This window comes from Mauremys reevesii, linkage group 2, assembly GCF_016161935.1.
Source record: "Mauremys reevesii isolate NIE-2019 linkage group 2, ASM1616193v1, whole genome shotgun sequence".
NCBI lineage: Eukaryota > Metazoa > Chordata > Testudines > Geoemydidae > Mauremys > Mauremys reevesii.
This window is the reverse complement of record NC_052624.1, coordinates 275739009-275762468: the sequence shown is the minus strand read 5'-3', so window position 1 is coordinate 275762468 and position 23460 is coordinate 275739009. Positions and strand designations below refer to the sequence as shown.

The window sequence follows — 23460 nt, the reverse complement described above, 5'->3', positions numbered from 1 at the left end:
AGGGAGATTAGACTTTAGGAAAAAGCTTTGTAACTGTAAGTGTAGTTAAGCACTGGAATAAATTGCCTAGGGAGGTTGTGGAATCTCCGTCATTGGAGATTTTTAAGAGCAGGTTAGACAAACACCTGTCAGGGATGGTCAAGATAATATTTACTCCTGCCTCGGTGCAGGGGACTGGCCTAGATGACCTCTTGAGGTCCCTTCCAGTCCTACATTTCTATGATTCTATGAATATTTCTGTGCTAATTGCTGTAGTATTTGCTAATTGTGTTCTCCTTGATATACAGCCTGAGAAAATCCTTTGCAGAGTCAATACCAAGCTAAGGATAAACAGGAAAGTGTTAAGAATTCAAGACTGTATGACTCAGTATATCCGAGGAGGGGATGGAACCAGAGACTCAAATTTGATATTAAACCACCTTATTGGTAGCTTGGTCTGGCACCTGTGGGGTCACTTATGGAGTAATGGACTGCACTACTTAACATTAGTCTGGCTCTTCATGTGCTCTGATTGCGTGAGGGGCTCAGACACTGTTGATGAATGTGATATACACACTATAGATTTAATAATCTAGTCTGGGAGCTTCAACGGAGACTAGGAGAGTTAGGTGCTCAACACCCACTTAAATTCAGTCGGAGTTGGGAGTGTAAGTCCCATATTCTCTGAGGTATTTAGGTACCTAACTCTCATTGAGTGGTCTCAAGTGAGTGATCTTGTCTGTTGAGCTCTTTCTCTGAGAATGTCAGCCATCATCTGTTGGCTGCCTTTTCACAGCCTGATACTGCTACTGCTAGGCCTGCCTGTATGCTTCAGTTCTTCCCTGGCCACTTCCCTCACTTTGTCACCAGAAGGCAGGTGACAGGATGAGCATTGCCTGCCATTCCCTAGGGGTGACTCCCCCACTCCGTAAGCTTCAGTAGGCCTTGGCGGAGCAGGGAGGTAGAATCTATACATCCGTGCCCCTGTTGGAATGAACTAAGCCCATTGTACACTTAGGTACAACTGTGATTGATACAATAGAAATAGTGTGAGCTCTGTGGGGCAGGGCCTGTCTTCTTTGTTACTTATGTGTGCAGCTCCTAGCACAGTGGTGCCCTGGTCCTTGATGTGGGTTCCTAGGTACTACCACAGTAGAAATAATATACTGGTCAGTTTTCTTATATGGAGCTTTGTATGTAGAAAAACACATCCATTTGAAATGATCAATGAGAACTTTATTGAAACGAGCTGCAATTGTGGTTTTTTTTAAAGCAACACAGAGATTCGCTAACTGTCCCCAGAACTAGGCCAAAAATGTGGGAGTTGATGAATAACCAGTGGGAAATATTAGGCCATTAATTTGACAATAAATGATGAGCATCATTCATAGGACAGACATAAGTACTCAGGGAGTGTATGTACACTTACTGCCAACACTTCCACGGCTTGGTGCAATATTTCAGAGTTGCACTGGACAGTAGCTCTATAACTCCCATAACAGTCAATGGGATCACACCGTAGGTCCACCTAGTTCAGTAGCCTCTCTCCAACAAGGGCCAGCACTAGATACTTCAGAGGAAGAGAATCCCGCAATAGGCAGATTTAGGATAATCTGCGCCTCACATTAGGGCTGCTCCTTATCTTTAATTGTCTGGCTCATCTGGTGGCTGTCTCCCAACTGAGTTCTCCGGCACGGCTTTTATACTTCCGGTCCCGCCCACTGACTCTGGGTGGGAGGGTTGAGCGTGGCGTGGCTCCGCCCACCAGGGTTCAATGAGGGGGTCCTCCCCCTCCAGGTCTGTGGGCGGCCAATTCACCGGCCCACTACAGCAGGGTATTCCAAACTGCCTTGCACAAAATTTCTTTCTCCTTCCTCTGTGTATCTGATACTAGTGGGCACTGTTAGACTGGATGCTAGACAAGATGGATCACTAGTATGGCATTTCCAGTGTATCTAAGTGTGATGTAAACAGCAGGAAGGGAGAGAGGATTTGTTTCAGATGGTCCAAGAGGCTATAACTTGAAGTAAAGGAAGGCACTTGAGGAAAGGAAAATTTAGCCTGAATACCAGAGAGAGCTCCCTAACTTCAAGAGCTATTAGACTGTGGAATAAGTTCTGATGGGAACCACTGGCTGCTCCACTGTTTTACCCAGGATAAGGTATGGTTATTGTCAGTCAAGATACAGCGACCTTCCACTTGGAGTGGAGTCTCCTATTGAAAAAACAACTACATCACCACTGGGTTACATTGTGCGTCTGTATGTGTTCTTAAGTACATACCTTATAGAAGGGCCCTGAGCTGCAAAGCCATGCTGGGCATTGGCATGCAAATCAGCAGATGAACCATCTCTCTCTGTCTGAGAAATAGCTTTCAACATGGACATTAATGCATCATTTTGGATACTAATGCATTGTGATCTCCAGGGAGAGTTCAGAGAGACTAACAGCCCAATTTTCCCATAAAGCAGGTGGGAGGTAATTTCTCTCTGAGCGCCTTACATTGCTGATTCCACATATTTTATCAGCACACACCGTAACTATTACCTTGATGTGGGTCAGATAACTAAACTATTCCGTTTGTGAGGCTATAACGCAATCACAATGGAGATGACAACACCTGTAATGCGATTACATCCCATACAATATTTCAGCTGCTTTAGAAATCTTTTGAAATCTGATATTGGTACCCTGTAGAGGCTGGAATTTATTGCCAGTTCTTTATCAGCAGTGCACTGAATTTTCCCAAAGGAAAATCACCACATATTTGCTCAATAATTAATTCATATCCAGGTGTGATATGCAGCCAGGAGACCTGAAAAACCAGTTCCTCAGAAAGCAGCCTTGAAAGATACCATTTGTTTGCTTTCATTTCCTGCCCTTTTTTTCTCCCGACTCCCGTCCATTCTCATCTGAGATAGCATTTGTTACCTCTCTGCCCACTCAGCCATGTTTTCTTTCCTCATTCCCTTTTTCTTTGGGTGTTTAAATTTACCAGCTCCTTTCATCTTTCTGCACCAGGTGGTTTTGGAAGAAAATGCAAAAAGGTGAACAGTCCATTTGCAGAAGAAGCTCCACCCAAGAGCTGGGTTATGCTAATTGAGGGCAGGGCTAAGGCCCTATATACACACACACAAACACAAAGCAATATATATATATATATCACAGCTCTGGTTATGATGGTAGACAGGTCTGGGTTAGTGTTGGGGTGGGGCAGTGCTTTAAAGTTGAAGTATTATTTTCTCTGGGATGGCCAAAGCCACTTTGCTGTGTCTCTGTATTTCAGACCTCATGTTCAGAGAAGCTGATCGCAACACAGAGCTCCTATTAAAGGCAGTGAGCGCTGTGGATGCTTGGTAGCTCTGAAAATCAGGCCTATCATGTCCGTGTTGCGGTTCTTCTGTTCTATTTCATGTGCTCTCACTTGATCTCTAACCAAATGTTGTAATAAAAGCCACATATGCGGTGTGTGTTGTACATGAATTCTGAATGCAGGGCTGTTACTAGCCCTCCTCAAGGCAGGGAGATGTGCTAAGATCTAACAACAGGAGTATTTTCTAATAAAGCTCATAAACCTCCTATTTATATCCAAGCAGGGACAAAAATAGACTCACCGTGACAGAACAGCACACGGCAGTTCTCTCTCCATCCCTGAAATAAGATAGCACCTGACACGAACCTGCCTGTGTTAACAAGGTGATGGGAAAATATTGATCCTCTCAGCTGCTCCTTTCCAGGACAATGTGACTTTCTCCTGATGCATTCTCTTGTCCTTTATGCATATAGTTATGCAGCAGCTCCATGTATAAACCAGCCACTCGTATTTTCATTCAGTCTGGCCCCCAATTCTGAGCTGTGAAAACAGCTCAGGGTTTTCCTCCCTAATTTTCTGTATCCCTAACAGTTTCTCCAGGCACAGCTACAAATACATCTGTTCCTACAACTATTTCCAAGTACAGCAAAATTCTAAGTACCTCTTCTATTAAAAAAAATAACAAAAAGCTAAGCCATACTAAAATGCACAGACAGTTTATGGTTTTACTTTCAGAACTGGGAGTCAGGACTCCTGGGTTCCATTCTCACTGATTGGATGTGTCATGAACATACAGCTAAGGATATCATAAAATCCCTCCTTTACCTGTAAAGGGTTAAGAAGCTCAAATAACCTGGTTGGCACCTTATGAAAAGGACCAATAAGGGGAGAAGATACTTTCAATTTGTTTTGTCTCTCTCTGTGTGTTCTCTCCAGGTCAGCGAGGAATCATGGCAGGGAAAATACATCTCCCAAAGCCATACTTGAACTAAGCATCTAAGATTACAAATTGTAAGTAATAGGAAGGAATTAGATTATCTTTTGTTTTAGCTTGTGAATTGTCCCTATGCTAAGAGGGAGGTTTATTCCTGGTTGGTTTTTTTTTTTTTTGTAACTTTAAAGTTTTGCCTAGAGGGGAATCCTCTGTGTTTTGAATCTTATTACTCTGTAAAATTGCTTTCCATCCTCTGCCACTGCTAGGGCCCTGGGACAGGACGCAGTGGAGTGGGTGGGCCTGCACCCCCTGTGCCACCCCAATCCATGGAGGGCAGCCTCCCCCCTCTTAGGCAAGAAGCCTGCACTTGTCGGCCTTCCGCCAGAGCTAGGAGGCCCGACTGTTTGTGGCTGAGCCTGAGTGCAGGCCTGAGCCTCAGACTCTCTACTGCCCCGCCCTGATCCAAGGCCTGGGCTAACTGACTGGTAGCTGCCCAGCCTGAGTGCAGGACTGAGCCAGAGATGCTTTGCTGCCCCACTTCAACCAGGGGCTGGGGCTCTATAACTGTATTTGTTGTTCGGCCCTGATCACAGGCCCAAGCTCACGTCTCCCCGCTGATTCCCCAGGTCAGGCAATCCCCCAGAGACGTAGTGGAGCGGATTGGCTGCCCGCAGACCTGGAGTGGGAGGAGCCACTCCCCTCAATGGACTACACCTGCCTACAGGGAAAGTTTCCTCCTGACCCTCACCGGCTAGAAATTGGTTTATGACCTGAAGCTTAATGCTGTATATCCCTTCCAAAACTGTACCAGCCTAATTCTCCACTCCCTTATATCAGTTCTAGACTGGTGCAGCTCTACTAAACTCAGTAGTGTCCTGCTTATGTAATGGACTGGAGAATCGGGTGCTTTTTTTAAATCCTCTCTATTATAACTGTATGTTCTTGTTATTCAGTCCTTTTCTGAATCCTGCTAAGCCCTTGGCCTCAGTGATGCTCTCATGTGTAAGCATCTGTGTCATCTGGCCCTGTGCAAGTTCGCAACTCAATCTACAACACATCACCTACTTTCAACAATTCACAACACAACAACTTGTATACTAAATTGCCTTAAGTGTGTGTAACAGCTTGTCAGTTGTTAAGGAGGTGAGCCTATATTGTATTAAGGATAGCAGTGGAAGGGCTAACGAGACCGATGCTTTTGTAGGGACACTGGGTATGTATGTGTGTGACCTTTGATGGGAGCGCCGTTGTTGAGATGATGAGGTCAGGCTGTATTTTGGCAGTTCTGATCTTGCTCTGCTCCACTCAGTGCCTCCTTTGGAGATCAAACCTTCCTGGTGGCTGTGGATAGATGTTTGGCTGCATGTGTGTGTTTTCCCTGTGCGCTGCCCCAGCTCTGTGCAGACAGCCGGCAGAGCAGACCTTGAGCGAACTGCCCAATGACCACAAGATCTGTTAAGGTACAAAGGCACCAGGCCAGGCTTATTATTGACCAAGCACAGTAATAGCACATGGCAGACTCTACGGCATGTATGCTCGTGACAATGGACCAGCTCAGTGAGTGATGGGACTCTCCATTCCCTCCTCAGCTGGACAAAAATACTCTCTCTAAAATACATCTTTATACCCTAATACAAACAAGTTATGTACTGCCCCTCTGACATAGTTAGTTACTGCCCACTGATGAGGCTAGTTATTAACCATCACCTTGTACCTGTTGTTTCAGTCAAAACATCTTGATTATGTACTGTCATCCCGACTTTATCTTTTAGGAGGTGTCTGTGTGTTCTATTATCCTTGGGGAATGTTTTTGAATCACCCTTGATATCGGGATGTTCTGGTACCACTTAATATCAGGATGTATTTGCGTATGTACTCTGTGCTTAGCACTTCTTAGGAATGCGCATTTTTGCCATATCAGCCCTGTGCTTGCCAGATTCTGTGGGCAGGTCCTGCCTCATACCAGGCCTCTAATACAAGGGCTTATGTCTCAGGCTTACTTCCTACTACAGTGGTTGTTTCCTAATGGCCTTACCCTCTCCTGCTGATAATTATTCACAGATCCATTTAGCGCTGCTCTCTCTCTAGTTTCTTTAATTAGGAACTCCTCAGATGTGATAAAAGATTATATTAGAGCTTGTTAAATCCCAGACTGATTTATTTGTTGGGGAAGTTAATTCTCCCATGTTCACTTAATAAGGAATCTTTTAATATTCCACTCCACCTTTGTTCTCAGTGATGCTAGTGAGATCTGGAGATACAGTTAACAGGGAATACCAGTAAATCTGTACATGAGTGGCTCTTTCCTCTGCTCTTTTGAAGTCACTCCAGGCTTTGATTCTGATCGCACATAAGCCAATGTAAATCAGGAATAACTCCACTGAAGTCAGTGGAATTACTCCAGTGGGAGATGAGAATGAGGCCCACTTTCTTTAAGGGAGTGAATCTAATTTAAGGGCTTGATATTCTCTTACACTAAGTTTATACCAGTTTAAATCCATTGGGTGAAATCCTGGCCCCACTGAAGTCAATGCCAATATTCCCATTGAGTTCAGTGAGACCAGACTATCACCCATTGAGGCCACTCTTGACTTACACCAGTTTGAGAGCGGACTCAGTCCCTGAGCAGCGTTGTTCATGAGAACCCCATCTTCTCTCATTTCCAGTGGAGCGTTTTCCAGTAGCATTTCACACAGGGTTTATATTTTGTAGTTTATGGGATTTGTACTCTTGAGTGTACACTGTTGAGATGACTCGGAACGTGATCGTATTTCCAGCAGGGCCATGTCTTAATTTTGCAAAGGTCAAAACGTTTGGTCTGAAAGTTTTTGCAATGGAAAAATGGGTTTTAAACCAAAAAGAAACATAAGAACATATAGAAATTTATCATTGGAAAATTGAAACATTTCAGACCCCATTGAGGGAGGAGGGCGGGGGCAGGATTTGTCACAAAAAGCACCATGTTGTGACCAGTTCTATAGCGTAGGTCCTCAGAGAGCAAAGCCATGGAGAGTGACCGAGGGTTTTCATGGAGTGTTTTCATGGAGAGTGACCGAGGGTTCTGCAGAATTTGCAAACCCTCCCTACGTGATTCTGCAGGAAGGGACAGTATTTGACGGTGATTGTCAGGTGTTGTTTATTCGCAGGACCTCGGTATCCACTGCCATGTGTCGTCATTGAGGCCTTGATTCTCATTTACATTAAGGCTCCTTTACACCCCTCCAACATTGTCGATGGGCCTTAAAATGGATGCACATTATTTAAGGCTCCTTTGCACTGTCAGGGGCCTTAGTGTAAATGTTCCTGAACTGTTGCCAAACCCAAACTCCTTCTTTCCATACCCCCGCCCACACACACTTGTGTCGCCAACCTACCCGTCAGTCTTCCCTCTTATGTAGTTCAGTTAGCCCCTACCCAGTTAATTCCATGCCTCCCCCTTTGTTCATCCTCAGGCTGTCACTCAGCCTCCTGTCCCACTCTCAGTCCTATCTGTCAGTGTCCTTCCAAAGGTTACTTGATGCTGATACCAGGGGGTTATAAACCATCTGCAAGGATGTGGTGCTCTCTTTTCTCTCTGAGGAGGAGTCCATGTGGCATTGACAAATGGCCGCAAATACTGGTAGTATCAGTTCGGGAAGACATGGGTTAGAAGGAAAGAGGATCAGCTGACATGTTCCCTTTTTTGACATGTGATCTCCATACAAAATAAGTGTGTTTATAAGTCTGTTTCACACTGATGTCCTGAAAGCTGACATCCTGAAAGGAGCGTTTGTCCCCATGATGTCTGGAGCTGAGATTTTTAAAGGAGGGGGGCGGGGAAATGTTAAAATGAGTCAATTCAGAATGTCTCCAGCTGGTTATAAATTGCAGGAGAGAATTCTCATTGTAACTTCTCCTTGTCTCCAGGAGCCAGTCAACCCCAGGGCTGTGATGTGAAGTCACTTCTCTCCGGGATCTTGAGGTGGGTTATTTAGTATAATATGCATTCCACTTTCTGTTACTCATGGTGTAAAATCCTTTCCAGTCCCCGTTGCCCAGCTGAGACTCACGAGGCTGAATTTTGGAGACGCCTTTCCCTGCTGTGTGTTTCTCCCTGCATGTCAGATGGCTCTCCTTTCCCCACAGGCAGTGATTGGAGCATAGATTTATCTTTTAAAGATTTAATCCAGCCTTTTTTTCTGGCCAGACTGATAATCCCGTCTGCCATAGCAAATTTCAATAAGGTGCTTGACCCAAGAGCTGTGGACGCAGGAGGGAAGGAAGATGCAACACTGATTAACAGACACTAGGGGGTGGTAAAGTGCAGTGCATTACTCATGGTACTTTCTGTCAACTCTAAGGAAAAAGGGGGCAGATTCTGTGACCAGTTACTCTGATGTTAACCCAGAGTATTGACTTGAATGGGGTTCTTCTAGATTGACACATGAGAGCAGAAACTGGTCCCGGCTTGTCCTGAGGTAACTCCCTAGTGCTTTGTCACCTGCAGGATGTAATAGCCTATAGCTTTACGGTGTCCACTGAGTACTGGACTTGTCCAGACTGCTGCTGATTGTTGACAAAATAATACATAAAACAGGGAGACTTCAGAACTGGTCTCATTTACAATAATTAGTTATTGCTCCCATTGGGCTAAATCCTGCCATTCTCAGTCCTTTTCCAGGCAAGGCTCCCCTTGAAGTTCTGCCTATTAAGGGAACAATCAGGAGTTTTATGATTCTTCCCATTGTATGCCATCAGAGTGCCCCCACTGTATAAACACAGAGGGGGAGACAGTCCCTGCTCCATGGAGTTTACACTTTACATCAGATACAGGCCCCATGTTGTTTATAATGAGGGATGCGTATCATAGCCTGGGGTTACACGGTGCTTTATAGAAAAGAGATAGAAGCTTTCCTGTTCCTGCTCCACAAAGCTTGCAGTCAGATTGGAGAACAAAAACCACACAAGTATTCCATCTCCCCTGCTTTGTGTGGGGTTGGGGTAAGGCAGTCTTGCTGGATTAACCAGTGGGCTTTGCTGATGGAGACACTCCATAATTTTGCTGTAGTTTACTCTATAGCGGAGCATGGGCAGCAAAAATATTACGCTGCCCCTGGAAAGATGACTGTGTCACCTCCATGAGGAGGATGAAAACAACAGGGCAGTGCCGCCATTGAACCACTGATAACCAGTGTGGTTACTACATTTTGATTGATCTGACTCCCAAAGATAATGGAACTTTGTTGACTGACACCAGTTAAGGACCTGGCCCCATAGACTACCGTAGAGTTACTCTGGATTTAAACCTGTATAAGACTCATCCAAAGTATCTGAACTTCAGGGGTCTGCAGATATGAGTTAGGAGTCTCCCAAGAATTTGACAAAGTGCACTCAAGAGGTTTTGGGGATTTTCTGCCAAGGAGCTCCCACAAAACAGTCTCCCAGAGACGTATATGCTTGCAGACATGTGTGGGCTTTCAAATCTTAAATTCCTCTGGGTCAGCTTTTTGACAGTATTTTGTCATTTTCTCTTCCAATCCCAGCTGAAGTGAATGGAACTATGTCGATTTACACCCAATGAGGTTGTTGCCCAGTGGGTTCCATATTATGTTAAATGGGTCTGATTGTCTTCTCTCCTACACCAGTGTATATCAGGAGTGGCTCCATTAAAGCCGTTGAGGTGAGAGGAGAATCGGGCACTGTGTCTTCCCTTCCTCACTTGTGTATTATAAGATACTTTGTAATACTGCAAAATCCTGTAGGGTGGCGATGTATTGATCACTTCTGGGAAGAGATGAAAACTTTCAGCTGGAGATCTAAGCCACCAGGCTTGCTCGGGTCCATGCTGTCAGATTTTCAAAAGTGGCCGTGCGTTTGCATGCCTTCATTTTTGAGTGTCCAACTCGCGCCATCTTAGGTCTGATTTTCAAAGATGGTGAACACCTGCAGATCCCATTGGCTTCAATGAAAGCTCTGCTGGTTGGTGCTGAGCGCTGGAAAAGGCTATGTCCCTAATTTTCCCCAATCCTTAAATGTTAATGCCCATGCAAATAGTAGCAGGGAGATAAGTTTCTGTCCAACCCTGGTCTGGGTTACATGGCTGTGTATTCGGGAATGAGGTGCTCCTTGCACTTTGACTCCTTTCGACCTGTACATGGGTGGTTGAAATTGTGTTCAGATTTTATTTTGGAGACTGGTGGAATTCCAAAGGTTTAGCGCAATCTTCAGTGGGAGTTGCAGGTGCTCAGTACCTCTAAAAACCTCCTGGCTGGGAGAGGAGCCAGGCTGTCGTAAGTGACTATTAATTGTTTTAACCAATTTCCTGTAGTGCAGTTAGCGAAGCCACTATAAATCTCCTTTGGAAACATCAAGGCATGCTCTTAGGAAATATGATCATGATGAAGCAGATTGGGGCTTTTAAGAAATGACAGCAAAGCAACTTACTGTGGCTTTTCACTTGGCTGATCCTGGTTTTCTCTAAATGCAACACATTAGCCAAATTGCATGCAGTCTGTTCTCATAAGATGAAGGGGAGGGACGGCAGAAGGATCTCAAGGCCAGTTGGAATATTTTTCATGATTCCTATAAAATGCTCTGTAGGTTTGTTCAAAAACCCTCTCCACGCCTGGTCATCCCTGTAATGCTAGTTAATATGTTTACTTCTGAGAGGTAGATTCCCCAGTAGTGCATTTACAGGGATTTACAACCCTGGAGTCTACAATGAACACATCTCTGAAATACATCTTCAGGAAGAGTAGGACAGAATATGGGCACCTGTCTGGAAAGCTCTGGGATTCTGTTACCTGTTTTCTCCCATTGCTTCTCTTTCCATAGCCACAGACAATAGCAACAAATAATAAAATAGAGAAAAAACCTGTGCTAGTTCATTTCACCAGAAGCTCTCCATCCTCTTTGTTAACAGAACTGTAATTAATTAGGTCTCATAACCCTGTTTTCCATGCGGTGGAACTGAAAGAGGCAGGTTAAGTGACTTGGCTAATTAACCTCTGTGCACAGGTCATTTTTACTGATATGTATATACCAATTATATTTACCTTGCAAGTTTTCCTTCCCACTCCTTCCTTTTGGAGAGTCATCTGCCACCCAGCCTGCAGTGGTTCAGGTCCCATTTTAGGGATCAACAGGAGGAAGGAAGGAAAGGGGTAAGTTAAAAAATGAGGGGGATGCTTGTTAGTTTCTGATGCAAATCAGACTGCTGAACATTTCCAAAGAACGTAGTAAACAGTAACTCTTTATCCTATCACCAGTATGAGGCAGGAAAGTTCTCTTATCACCACTGTATAGATGGGGACACTGAGGCACAGAGGTTCTGGCCAGGACAACAGAAGGATTCAGTGTCACAGACAGGATTCTCTGTATCCCTGTCTACTTATACATCTCTCATCACTGCAGTATCTGAGCATCTCACAGTCCGTTATTAGTTTATGTATCCTCACAACACCCTGGTGCTGCAGGGCAGTGAAGTTATCCCCATTTTATAGATGGGGCATTGAGGCCTAGTGTGGATTAAGTGACTTGGCCAAGGTCACACAAGATGTCTGTGGCTGAGATGGGGAATTGAAACCATATTTCTTGAGTGCCCTGTCCACTAGTCTAACCTTCAAACAAGGCTGCAAAAGAGCCACCTGGAAATGTTTAGCAACATTTCGAGTGGCCCCATATGGGCTGAGAAGCTTGTTGACCATTGCGTCACTGCATTTCGTTCACAACCAAAGGAAACAGAGTCCTGGGTTAGCAGGGATGAGACTTTCAAACCTGACCTGAGGATTTAACCATGCAGCATCCAATGGGTCTTGTGGCTAAATCCCCTAGTCCACAGTTTCTCAAACAGGGCTCGCCACTTGTGTAGGGAAAGCCCCTGGCGGGCCGTGCCGGTGTGTTTACCTGCCCTGTCCGCAGGTCCGGCCGATCGCGGTTCCCACTGGCCACGGATCGCTGCTCCGGGCCAATGGAAGCCGCTGGCAGCAGCGGCCAGTAAGTCCCTCGGCCTGCGCCACTTCCAGCAGCTCCCATTGGCCCGGAGCAGCGAACTGCGGCCAGTGGGAGCTGCGATTGGCCGGACCTGCAGACGGGGCAGGTAAACACACTGGCCCAGACCGCCAGGGGCTTTCCCTACACAAGCGGTGACCCCTGTTTGAGAAACCCTGCCCTAGTCATCTTAAAAAAAATCTCCATGTCCATTTCATTAGCCAGTTGGTTGAAAGGTCAGTATGGCGCATGCATATATAACCTTAGTCCCTCCCTTTTGTTTTTGTTCCATTGTCTCTATCTTTATGGACAGTTCCATCGTGGAGAGGGGCAAGGGGACCTGTGCAGAACTGCACCCTACAAGGGCAGAACCATGGCTCTGTCTCCTTTGCACCCCTTTTGAGATGCCATAGGCTCCCAGGGACACTAGAAAAGAGCATTCCCTCTACTCAGCAGAGCACAGGGCCTATAATTGTGCACAGCCTCTGCTCTGGGATCCCGTGTCTTCTCACACCCTCCTGCCCATCTGTGCCTGTGTTCAAGGGCCAGGCATGCTCTGGCTGTTAAGTCTGTGATATTGGGGCCGTTCCCGAGAAGTGATTCCAACCCAAAAGCTACTCCAACTTCCTCCCCAGCTCTGTAAACACAGCTGCTACTCCACGCTGAGATAGCTTCCAGGCGCCATACACCTCACAGCGTTGGCTGGGGGTTAGACCAGAAAGCAGGAGCTGGGTTTCCTGCATCATGGTCCTGTCCCTGCAGTTTACCCATTGTGTGCTCTTGAGCAAGTCACTTAAATAGTCTGTGTCATTGTGAAACCCCAACCTGCCTCCCCACAGAGTGTTCTGAGGATTAATTAATATTTGCAAAGTGCTTTGCCATGCTGGGAAGAAAGGTGCCTAGAATGCAAAGCGTAATTATTAGAAATATGAATTAAGCCTCACACAATCTGGGAGAAGTAGATATCCAAGAGCAGTGGTCTCCAAATTGGGGTGCGCGCACCCCAGTGCAAGAGGATCCTTTGGGGTGCGTGGCAGGAGGAGCGTTTTTTTTTCTTTTTTTTTCAGAGCTGGCACGGCAGGGGCTGTGTGCTCCAAATTTTTTACTGATAGGGATGCACGATCAAAAAAGTTTGGAGACCACTGTCCTAGAGCAGTGGTTCTCAATGAGGGGTACGTGTGCCCCTGGGGGCACACAGAAATCTACCAGGGGGTACATCTACTCATCTAGATATTTGCCTCGCTTTACAACAGGCTACATAAAAAGCACCAGCGAAGTTGATACAAACTAAAATTTCATACAATTACTTGCTCTATATACTATACCCTGAAATATAAGTACACTATTTATATTCCAGTTGATTTATTTTATAATTATATGGTAAAATTAGAAAGTAAACAATTTTTCAGTAGTAATGTGCTGTGACACATTTGTCTCATTTTGTAAGCATATAGTTTAAGTGAGGTGAAACTTAGGGTACACAAGACGAATCAGACTCCTGCAAGGGGGACAGTAGTCTTGAAAGGCCTATAGAGAAGAAGCTCTCTGGGGCTAGAAATATGTGTCAATGGGTAAAGAGAGCCATAATAAGTGTAAGTGACTTGCACACAGCAAGGCAGAGCCAGGAGTCCTGATCCCAGTCCTGCACTCTGACCGTTAGATCACGTTCCAATAGTGAGTCATGTTCAAGGCCCTTGGTAACTCTGCTCCTCCCTACTTCTCTGCCTTTGCCTCTCTGGACTTGAATATGTTAGCTAAAATGTTCTAAAACCGAGGCTTTAAATCCTAGCCTGGACAAGGCTTTCATCTTGCCACGCCCTTTATTCCAATCTGACAGAGATGCCAACCTTGTCGGTCCATTTGTCCACTTCGCCCAATGACCATTCCTGCGTTTTCTTTCACGCTGCCCTCCAAACCTGGAATACCCCTGTCTGAGGCGGGCCATGAGGCCACTGCCCTGTCATCATTCAAGCCCCTTCTGAAGATCCACATCTTTCCCTGTATCTACAAGAAGCAAGGTGCCTAAGTCATCTGCTTACCTGTCCCATTTATTTATCCTCTGAGTTGGCTACTCCCTTTTCCTTAGGGAAGGGGTTGAATTTTGGGAGGGAGGAGCATAAGGGCGCTAGAATTGAAGCTGGGGAGACAAGGAAAATGGATGATGGTAGAAGAAGGATGGGTGGAAGGGAATTTAGAGCATTTGGCTTAAGACAGTGGTAACAATAATAAGCAAAAGTGAAGCTGACAAGCCATGTGTGTGTGTGTCTGATCCCTTTGACTGTTTGTTACATTCATTTCCCTGATCTTTTCTGCCTGTGTATGCTCTCTAGCATGGGCCTTTGACTTCCTGTGTTTGGAAAGCCCCTAGCACGTCTTGAGTGCACCTACAATGAAAATAATAGTAGAGGAGGATGTATACAGTACTGCATTTCCATAAGAGATGAGCTTCTCAACAGTGCTGAAGGCAGGGAAGATGTGGAGGGAGGGTCATGGAAGGCAGAAATGGTGTTGAGACACCAGCACATTCCCAGTCTGTTGAAACGTGTATGCTATCACCCATCCTGTTTTGAAGAGATTTTAGAGGTGGGCCCAGAACGCTGGCTTAGAGCCCCTTCCTACTCCAGGGAAGCCATTATCCAGTCAGGCCCACCATTAGGGGCTGGATCTGAACTGTGGCAATGAGTGCAACGCGTCTCTGATATTGGCAAAATCTGGAGCCGGGCCCATCTGGGTTAGGCCCATCAGTCTATCTGCATGTCTGTGAAAATGAACCACACAAAATGCAGCCCCTGGGAGGAGTGCGGGATGTGCCACTCGATCTCCTGAAAACGCCAGATCCGCAGCTCGGGTAAATCAGCGTAGCAGCTTGAATTCAACAGAGCTGGACTGACCAACTGTGAATCGAGCCCACAGACTCTATCTCTGTGCTGCTTTCCATTCTGCCAGTTCATTTGTACGTGATGTGTACACTGTGGTGGGTTTCCCCCCTCCCCCCAGGTAACTAATGCTTCGGTCATCAGGAGAGTGGTCACCTTAAAGTAGTCAACAAAACATGCCTCCGGGGTCAGCAGAGGGAGTCATCGTAAACTGAGAAGAATATCTTGCAAATTTTCTCTCTGAGGGAAATGAAATACACCTGAGCTTCTGTGCAGGCCTCCAGACTGCTGTGCACATCCCCACTGTCCCAGACTGAGAGAAACTGGACTGCAGATGCCACTGTTATTTAGTAGTAATAATGCAGTGTCCTGGCTTTGCAGGATGATACGCAGAATGAGTGAAGGCTCATTCCCTTGTGGAGATGTTACAAAGAAGGCAGGATGCCGGAGTAGATAAGAATCAAGAAACATTAAAGGAAGGAATGCTCAGAAAATGTTCATGGGGTTGTTTGGCTGGGACAGCACAGCTTGTGTCAGTTCCCAAGTGTCACCGGGCGACAGTGACACTTTAAGAAGGAAGTGCCTGGTGCACCCATCAATCATCAGCCCACTCCAGTTGGGCTTAAAAGAGGAGTCAGTCAGGAGCAAGGTGCGTGAGAACTGCCCGAGAGGAGAGCAGCAGATGAGAGTGGCCAGAGACTAGTTGAGTGGAGCAGGTCTCTGAAGGAGGCTGGAGGAGGTTCCTGGGGAAAGGCTGAAGGCAGGAGAGCAACAGAGGGTTTCCTGGCTGATGTCCCCAAGCCAGAGAGCCAGGGCCAGAAAGCTGGGGATGGCTGAAGGCAAAGGAGCAGCAGAGGGAGTTGCCTGCTAGTTTCCAAGCTGGAGGGCTGGATGGGGCTGAAGGGAAAAGGGGTCACAGAGGGTTTTACCCACTGACCTCTCCATGCTGGAGAGCTGGAAAAGGTTAATGGAACAGGCAGAGCAACGGGTGCCCATGTTTGGAGCTGCAATAGTGTATGTCAATGGATTCTGTCATTCAACCCTATCTCAAAGGGCACGTCTACACTGCAAACTCAAGTTACGTAGACTTACAGCCACTATTTTAATTATACTGCTGCTGCATGTCTACACCATGACCCTTGTGTCGACAGCGCATGTCCACACTAGCAGGTTTTGCATCAATGCAGAGAGAAATGCACTGTGGGTAGCTAACCCCTGTGCAGCTGGCCACCATCTGCCACAAGGTGTTCTGGGAAGGGTTTGGAATGGGGAAATCCACCGTGTGGGTTGCAGTGATACAAGTATGCAGGGCCATTAATTGCCTCCTGCTATGAAAGACTGTGACTCTGGACAATGTGCGTGAAATAGTGGATGGTTTTGCAGCAGTGGGATTCCCTAACGGTGGTGGTGCGATAGATGGAGTGCATATCCCCATTGTGGCCCCAGACCACCTTGTGACAGACAGGGGAGGCTCTAGCCATTTCGCCGCCCCAAGCATGGCGGCACGCCGCGGAGGGCGCTCTGGCGGTCGCCGGTCCCGCAGCTCCGGTGGACCTCCCGCAGACGTGCCTGCGGAGGGTCCGCTGGTTCTGCGGCTCCGGTGGACCTCCCGCAGACGTGCCTGCGGAGGGTCCGCTGGTTCCGCAGCTCCGGTGGACTTCCCGCAGGCGTGCCTGTGGATGCTCCACCGAAGCTGCGGGACCAGCGGACCCTCCGCAGGCACGCCTGCGGGAGGTCCGCCAGAGCTGCCTGCCGCCCTCCCGGCGACTGGCAGAGCGCCCCCCGCGGCATGCCACCCCAAGCACGCGCTTCGCGTGTTGGGGCCTGGAGCCGCCCCTGGTGACAGAGTGCATCAACAGAAAGGGCTACTTTTCTATGGTATTGCCAGTGCTAATGGATCACCAGAGTCATTTCACCAATAGCAATGCGGGCTGTTCAGGGAAGGTGCATGACACACAGAATCATAGAATCATAGAATCTCAGGGTTGGAAGGGACCTCAGGAGGTCATCTAGTCCAACCCCCTGCTCAAAGCAGGACCAAACCCAACTAAATCATCCCAGCCAGGGCTTTGTCAAGCCTGACCTTAAAAACCTCTAAGGAAGGAGGTTCCACCACCTCCCTAGGTAACCCATTCCAGTGCTTCACCACCCTACTAGTGAAAAAGTTTTTCCTAATATCCAACCTAAACCTCCCCCTCTGCCACTTTAGACCATTACTCCTTGTTCTGTCATCTTCTACCACTGAGAACAGTCTAGATCCATCCTCTTTTGGAACCCCCTTTCAGGTAGTTAAAAGCAGCTATCAAATCCCCCCTCATTCTTCTCTTCTGCAGAGTAAACAATCCCAGTTCCCTCAGCCTCTCCTCATAAGTCATGTGCTCCAGCCCCCTAATCGTTTTTGTTGCCCTCCGCTGGACTCTCTCCAATTTATCCACATCCTTCTTGTAGTGTGGGGCCCAAAACTGGACACAGTACTCCAAATGAGGCCTCACCAGTGCTGAGTAGACGGGAATGATCACATCCCTTGATCTGCTGGAAATGCCCCTACTTATACAACCCAAAATGCCATTAGCCTTCTTGGCAGCAAAGGCACACTCTTGACTCATATTCAGCACCCCTAGGTCCTTTTCTGCAGAACTGCTGCCCAGGCATTCGGTCCCTAGTCTGTAGCAGTGCATGGGATTCTTCCATCCTAAGTGCAGGACTCTGCACTTGTCCTTGTTGAACCTCATCATATTTCTTTTGGCCCAATCCTCTAATTTGTCTAGGTCCCCCTGTATCCTATCCCTACCCTCCAGCGTATCAACCACTCCTCCCAGTTTAGTGTCATCTGCAAACTTGCTAAGGGTGCAGTCCACACCATCCTCCAGATCGTTAATGAAGATATTGAACAAAACCGGCCTCAGCACCGACCCTTGGGGCACTCCACTTGATACCGGCTGCCAACTAGACATGGAACCATTGATCACTACCCGTTGAGCCCAACCATCTAGCTAGTTTTCTATCCACCTTACCGTCCATTCATCCAGCCCATACTTCTTTAACTTGCTGGCAAGAATACATGCATCTTAAGGAACACTGGCCTGTACAGAAAGCTGCAGGCAGGGACTTTCTTTCCAGACCAGAGGATTACCATTGGGGATGTTGAGATGCCAATAGTGATCCTAGGAGACTCAACCTACCCCTTGCTCCCACGGCTCATGAAGCATAATACTGGCCCCCTTGATAGCAGCAAGGAGCATTTCTACAAAAGGCCCAGCAGGTGCAGAATGCCTGTTAAATATGCCTTTGGCTGCTTAAAGGGGCGCTGGCATTGTCTCCTCATCAGGTTAAACTTCAGTGAGAAAAATATGCCCATGGTTATAGCTGCCTGCTGTGCTCTTCATAATATATGTGAATCAAAGGGGATGTGTTTCTGCATGGTTGGCGCCTGGAGGTGGAGCGGTGGGTTGTCTGGCTTTTGAGCAGCCAGATACCAGGCCGGGGAGCTATTCAGATCAGGGAGGCTTTGAAGGAGCATTTTAACAATGGGTGGTAGTAATGTGTGTTGCTATAATGTGTTGAGCCAGGCTTTTAAATTTTTTTTAGTTTTTTTTAAAAAGCAGTACGAGACCAAACGTGTCCGTGCAGTATTGAAGCAGAAAGAGTTCTTATCAGAGGTTCCCTCCCCTGCATCCGGCTCGCCAGAGCAGGACTGCTGGGACTGGCTAGACTGCTCCGGAGTCAAAAAAGGTCCTGGCTCATCACACCCCTGGATCTCCCTGTTGCCTATCCACCCATCCTCCTCCGCCTCTACTTCCTTGTCCAGCGTGTCATCCTCAGGGTTCCCTCCAGTGACTCCAGCCCCCCCCAGAAATATCCATGGGGCTCTTGGCGGTGGAAGTGGATGGCATACAGCTCCTTGTGGAAGCAGCACATTTGCAGCTCTGCCTCAGTGCGGCTATTTGCCTGCCTTGCCTCCTGGTATGCCTGCCTCAGCTCCTGGATTTTTACATGGCACTGCAGCACGTCCCTGTCATACCCCTTCTCTACTTTGCCCTGAGCAATCTGGCCGTAGATGTCAATATTCCTGCAGCTGGAGTGGAGCTGTGATTCTACAGCCTCCTCTCCCCACAGACCCAGGAGATCCACCACCTCCCGTGTACTTCAGGCAGGAGAGCGTTTGCTGCATGGAGCCGGCATGCTCATTTGGGCAGTTGGGCTCCACACGGAGCAAACAGGAAGAACAATTTCAAAACTTCCCAGGGCTTTAAAGGGGGAGGGGTGTTCACCTGTGTACCTGGCTGCAGGGCAGTGGAGTTGAAAACCGTGACCAGAGTGGTCACGGTGGGCATAGTGGGACACCTCCTGGAGGCCACTTAGGGCAACATCAGCGAGGCAGCATCACTCTAATTACGTCGCAAAAAGCTCCATGCCCCTTGTCCAGGTGGTTTTATGAGGTCGGTGTAGCAGGCAAGTTAAAGCGCCAGGAGGCGCATTGCGGTGTGTAAACCTCCATAGTTAGATTGGTGTAAGCTGCCTTATGTAATACAGACATGCCCTTAGCGAGGTGGTATGTTCTCAGTGAAAACAGGTCTGGTCAGCCCGTTAAAGGGTCTGTTCCCAGCAAACTCTGAGCATCTATTGCTCTTTGATGTAACTGCCTTTCTTCTTTTACATTGTAATCCCCGAAATGGAGTTCCCCCTTCTTGGCCCAGAGCCAAAATCCTTCCCACAGATGAAAAAGCACGAATTTGAACAATAGGAGCAGAATCATTTCTTGTAGCCATCTGCCTCTGGGATGTGAATGAAAACCAGGGGTGATGCTGCATATGCACTGCCTGGGAGACTTAACAAATCCCGCTGTGATACAGCCTGGCATTTGAAGCCATGATTGTCAGCGGTTCCTCCACGACACTGCAAATCAAAGAGAGGGAGAACAAAAGACATACAAAGCCAAAAGGAGAAACTAACTGGAATTTCAGTTTAAATACTTTGTTTCAGCTCCAGGTTCAAATTCAGTTCTGCTTGATTCCCACAGCCACTGCTGGCTTCCAGAGCTTGGAGAGGAGGGATGATCCAGCAGTTAGTGCAGTAGGCTGGTACTTATAAATGTCGGGTTCCCAAGCTCTGCCACAGACTTCTTGCATGAGCTTTGTCAAGTCACTTAAAGTATGTTTACCCCAGAAAAAAACCCCAACAACCCCATGGCCGTGAGTCTCAGAGTCTGGGGCTGGCTTGTGCCATGGGGCTAAAAATAGCAGTGTGGACGTTCTCACTTGGGCTGGAGTCTGGGCAGGGGGTGGGTCTCAGAGTCCAGGCTCCAGCCTGAGTGGGAATGTCTCCACTGTTATTGTTAGACCCATAGTGCAAGCCTCAGTCACTTGACCCAGGCTCTGAGACTTGCTGCTGCTTTTCTATTTTTGCTGTGTAAACATACCCATAGTCTCTCAGGGCTTCAGTTCCTCGTCCCAAAATGGGGATAATAGCACTTCCCTGCCTCATAGGCTGTTCATGAGGCCAGAACAAGGGTGGAGGGATAGCTCAGTGGCTTGAGCATTGGCCTGCTAAACCCCCAGTTGTGAGTTCAGTCCTTGAGGGGGGGCCACTTAGGGATCTGAGGCAAAAAAATCTGTCTGGTGATTGGTCCTGCTTTGAGCAAGGGGTTGGACTAGACAATCTCCTGAGGTCACTTCTAACCCTGCCATTCTATTTTTTATAAGTACCTTGGATAAATTCCATTATTTTTTTTATCCATTATCTTTTTCTAGGATGGAGCCATTATCCATTATAGACTAACAGACGTATTGGAGCATGAACTTTCGTGGGTGAATACCCACTTCGTCGGATGCATGATGCAACCACGAAAGCTCATGCTCCAATACGTCTGTTAGTTTATAAGGTGCCACAGGACTCTTTGCTGCTTTTACAGATCTAGACTAACACGGCTACCCCTCTGATACTTGATTATCCATTATCTTTCTTTAGGATGGAGCCCAATATTATTTTATATTTGCATAGTCTCTTTCATTAAAGGATCTCAAAGCACTTTACAAATACTTGTATTATCCTTGTATTTAGTGATACTAGAACTAGATGAAAACATTTAGGGGGAAGGGTAGGGGGAATGATCAAAGCTGAATTTTTTTTACTCAAAATTTCATTTTCATGAAAGAACCAAACCCACAATAGCTTTCTATTAAAAAAAAACTGCTGGGTTTTGCTTTTTGAAAACAGAACATGTTTCCTGGAAATCTTTTTTTAACTAAAAATGGATTTCAGTGAAAACCTGAAATATTTACACACAAAATTTCTAAGAAAACAAAAACAAACAAAAATTCTCCGGAAAAATCATGAATATTTTTTTGATGAGCTCTCGCAAGCACCATATGTAGCAGGTAACCTCCTTCATTGCAGTGGGATTACTCAGAGCAAGTACAACATGGATAGGGGTGTCAGAAAAAGCCCCTCGGTGATTAAGATGAGGTGGTAAATTTTCTACCCATGTTGTTGATGGCCATTTGATTCTGGGAACAAAAAGGTGATGAGCCTGCCTCTGATCAACTGAAGTCAAAGGGAGTTTTGTCCTTGATGACAAAGACAGAACTGGGCTTCATTGTCAAAATTATCAAACCTCAATGCCTATGATTGAAAATGCCTTGTTGATGTGTCCAAAAAACACAGCGAGAATTCAAATGAAGGAGAATTTGTCGGATGCTTTGTGTAGCTGTTCCCCGGGTTAGTTACCCTTTCTGTTAAGAATTTGTCTCTTACATCCAATGTGAAGTCTGAAGTTTGATCAAGATATGACCTAGCTCAATGACAGGATTCTATAGTTGAAATGTAACACTCCACTGCAGAGATTACTAAAGTGAGATTCTCTGGCTTGTGTCATGCAGGAGTTCAGATTAGTGGTTCCTTCTATCCTTAATGACTAGATGCTCACCGACGTAGAGGCATTTGAACTGCATTTAGGAGTCAACATACAGGTGGTGCTGTATGTGCCGAAAGGCAGGTGGGTTTTTTAAAAAACGGGGGCCCAGTGTACCCCAAGACTTTTTTCATCCTGTTGCACAATAAGCATTATTATGAGGTTCTGGCTGTGAAAAAAATTGTTCAGTGTGAAAAATGATTGTGTGTTTTGCCACATGGTGTCCAGTGACAACCACTCTTGCGGGTATCATTGTTGCTTCTGCTTGATGGTGACGTGCTCAGACAGTGTGGGCGTGCCGCTGAGGTGTCCTCACTGCAGACTGTATTGTCTCTCCAAAGAGTGTTTAGACAGACACATCGACTGAGCATCGAAAAAACAAATCAGATGCCTGTCTAAAACCTTATGTGATCAGTATCAGTCTTACATGGACAAGCGACACAGTTGTAAAGGGAGGCATTGTAAGCAGTGTCAGGGTTCGATCACTGGTGATGTAGACAGCCACCCGTGTTTTATGGATAGCATTAGAAATGCCCGAATCATCGGAAAAGTATATGTTTTACAATTTTGAATGCACACAGGAGACGGGGTTGCATGTGCCCAATTACATTTTTGCTATGTCCCTTAAGCCAGAAAAGTCCTGGGAATTTAAGAGTGGTGCGTGTCTTTCTACCTTTAAGACCTTTATTGGCAAAAAGTTCTGGGACTACACGGTCGTAGCGCACAATTCTTTGGGTGACCAGACAGCAAGTGTGGGTAGGGGGTAATAAGTGCCTATATAAGAAAAAGACACAAAAATTGGGACTGTCTCTATAAAATTGGGACATCTGGTCACCCAAATTTCAAAGGTTACGATGCGTACTTTGTCATTAGACAGTTACTGAAGGAAAAGATGTGCATAGAACTGATAACCCAGGGTAATAAACTAATGTGTGTGGAAGTTAAGGCCCTGGGCATTCGTTTTATAGACTCTTTAAACTTCTTGCCCAGGAAGCTTAGCAAGCTCCCGCAGGTGATGCAAAGGGTATTTCCCACATTTTTTGAACACTTTAGAAAACCAAAATTAAATGGAGCCTGTGCCTGGGGCGAAGCACTACGGAGTAGACAGCATGATGCCCAGGGAGAAAGCAGAATTTCTTGACTGGTATCAGGGCAACAGATATGAGGTGTTTGACTTGCAGAAAGAGCTCGTGTATTATTGTCAGCAAGATGTCAACATTTTGAGACGGGCCTGTATCCTGTGCAGAGAACAGGTCATGAAAATGACAGAGACTGGAGATATTGTAGAGAGAGGCCCTGATAAAGTCACAGGGGTAAAATTGTGTATAGATCCTTTCCGGTACATAACGCTGGCATCTGTCTGCATGGCTATGTACAGGTTTATGTTTCTGCAGCCTAACACAATAGCTCTTCTCCCTCCAGACGACTATCACAGGCAGAAAAAGAGATTTGACCCCCTGTGGCTGTTGTGTACCGCTCAC

The 23460-nt window shown here is 46.6% G+C and overlaps 1 protein-coding gene across 1 annotated transcript in view; it reads left to right on the top strand.

Annotated features, from left to right (window-relative positions):
- Window positions 1–23460, top strand: part of FAM135B (family with sequence similarity 135 member B) — a 438555-nt gene that overhangs the window by 31344 nt on the left and 383751 nt on the right. The window contains exon 2 of the mRNA XM_039527226.1: window positions 8132–8186. The gene's annotated coding sequence lies outside the window, so the exon portion shown is untranslated. The remainder of the gene's footprint in view (window positions 1–8131; window positions 8187–23460) is intronic.